This window comes from Triticum dicoccoides, chromosome 4A, assembly GCF_002162155.2.
Source record: "Triticum dicoccoides isolate Atlit2015 ecotype Zavitan chromosome 4A, WEW_v2.0, whole genome shotgun sequence".
NCBI classification, from domain to species: domain Eukaryota; kingdom Viridiplantae; phylum Streptophyta; class Magnoliopsida; order Poales; family Poaceae; genus Triticum; species Triticum dicoccoides.
In genome coordinates, this window is record NC_041386.1 from 365,920,183 (window position 1) to 365,922,756 (window position 2,574).

Genomic DNA, 2,574 nt, shown 5'->3' on the forward strand with positions numbered 1-2,574 from the left:
TGGATGAACAGCATCCCGATCGATCGAGCTGGTTGGAGCTAGATGAACAGGACCCAGTGGAGGGCTGGATGAACAGGACCACCCCGTGGAGGGCTGGATGAACAGTATTCGGTGGAGGGCAGGATGAACAGTAGCCCGTGGAGGGGTGGTTGAACAGGAGCCCGTGGAGAGGGCTGGTTAAAGAGTAGCCAGTGGAGTAGCGCGCGGTGGAGGCTGGATGAAAGGAGCCCATGGATGAACAGTCATAGGTGGAGGTTGGAGGAGGTCAACGGTGGATGAACAGTAGCCCGTGGAGGCTGGAGGGGGTCGACGGTGGCGATGAACAGTATCCCGTGGAGTCCCGTTTTGCAGTACGCCACACCCCTCCCAATGAACAGGACCCCCTTTTCGACCGTAGCACTCCAACACAAGTCTGTTTCCTCTATTTTGCAGTATGCCACACCCATCCCAATCAACAGGACCCCCGTTTCGATCATAGGAGGTCCGTTTCCTCTGTTTTGCGGTACGCCAGACCCCTCCCGATAACAGGATCCCATTTCGAACGTGGTCTGTCGAACACAAGGACGTTTCCTCCATTTTGCGGTACGCCAAGCCTCGTTTCCATCGGTTGCTCCGTCCAAGCCCTCCCGATGAACATGACGACGCATATCGTTCCGACCCAGCCGGTTGGCTCCCCATGAACACGACAACGATGATGTTCTCCGTTCCGACCCAGCCATGTAGATGAGCCATGGCCGTACGTACGCGCAAGTAGGCGTTCAAGACCCCGCACGTATGTATGTACATGGTCGTATTTACTTTCTTGCACCCTGGCCATTGTATGTACGTGTACATGCTACGTGCGCTCCTCTACTACGACACATGTGCGCCTCTACATTGACCAACATGTACGTACACGTTCACGACCAGAATGACAACGCTACGTACGCTTCGACTAGGTGGGTCTCGACTATCAGGCACTTCCTTCCGTGCGAAGATGTAGCTGGTGGGTCCCAGCAGTCAGGGGGCGAATCTTGTTTTTTTCTGCCCGGACGCACTTCCTTGCGTGCGAAGATCTAACTGGTGGGTCCCAGCAGTTAGGGGGAAACATTTTTTTGCGAAATACGGTGGCCCGTCCGGTGGGTCCCCGGTGTTAGGTGGAGGAATATTTATTCTGCGCGTACTAAGGAGGCACTTCCTTGCTAGGACACTCACGTGTGACGCCTCCATGCATATATATCCTAGCTAGGACACTCATGTGTGACGCTTCCATCTGTGGGCCCATGAGGCCATCGTCGATGCATGCATGCATGCATCACTTTGACCTACATCGGGAGAGGTTGATTAATTTCACCATCGATGAGGATTCTTTTGGGTTGTACATATATTATGGTAGGAGGATATAGTATGCGGTGAAGAGGGGTAAAGGGGACCATCATATGTAGTACGCCTGATATTAACCTTGCTATGTGTGGGTGCATGGTTTACGGTTTTTGAGGCATGTGGCACATCAAAGTTGTGCATTTTGGATATTCAACATATATATGTTTGGCCCACATGCAAAGCGGTGGTGGTTGTCCTCTCGCACCCACTTAAGAGGTTATTAGCGATATCGATGCTTTCCATCTGTGGGCCCGCTTGGTCCATCACTTCTTTTTGCCTGACAACAAGAGAGGTTAATTTGACTTAGGAGGGGATTATTATTTTTGCTCTGGGATGACATGCATGATACACTTTGAGCACAAACATATGCATGTTTATGCATGAATCCCTCCCATCGAGTCGAAGTGGCTAGTACAACGACACCATCATGAACCGATCTCGCTCTTTGTTGGGAGCTAGTGTACGATTTTTGACACACGCGCCAGATCAATGTTGTGTATTCAAACATGCATCCACGCATCACCTCCATACATATGCATGTAGTGGTTGCCTTCGAACGATACACTCCCTCGCGTGGTTATCCGCGACAAGACTATATATTTGTGGGCCCGCGTAGACATCAATGATCACCTTGATTAAGAACAAGATAGGTTACCATGGCGGATTCTTCATTTGGTTAGTGTTATCGTAGTATAGGTCATGGTGAGATTCAGATCTAATTAAGTTTGAGCACATATACTATGCACGCATGCATGCATATATGAATCCCCGTCGTTGGCTTGAAGTGTGGTGTAACATACATACACATCGTCAACCTAAACCTCACTCAGTATGTGGATTTCTAGTTCGAAATCACGGTGCCACATCAATGTTGTTCATTGTTACTCAAAAACACAGCTCTCCATACATGTTTTGGGCCACACGCATACAGTGGTTGTCTTCGGGGACTAGCTACTTGCATGATTATTGGCGAGCTAGCCCATCTCCAGGGTCGGATGGATGGCCATCACTTTGACCAACAACAATAGAGAGGTTGTACGACCACGGTGGATTATTCTTGGTTTGTTTTACGATCCATCTTGGTGAGATATATGCGTCTCTGGCCTGCCGACTGAAAGTGTGTGTGTGGAGGTGGGGGTTGCTACATTGTACTTTGCTAGGTGAACCTTAGTTGGGGGGCATGCATTCATAGCTTAATTAGTATTCCCTTCA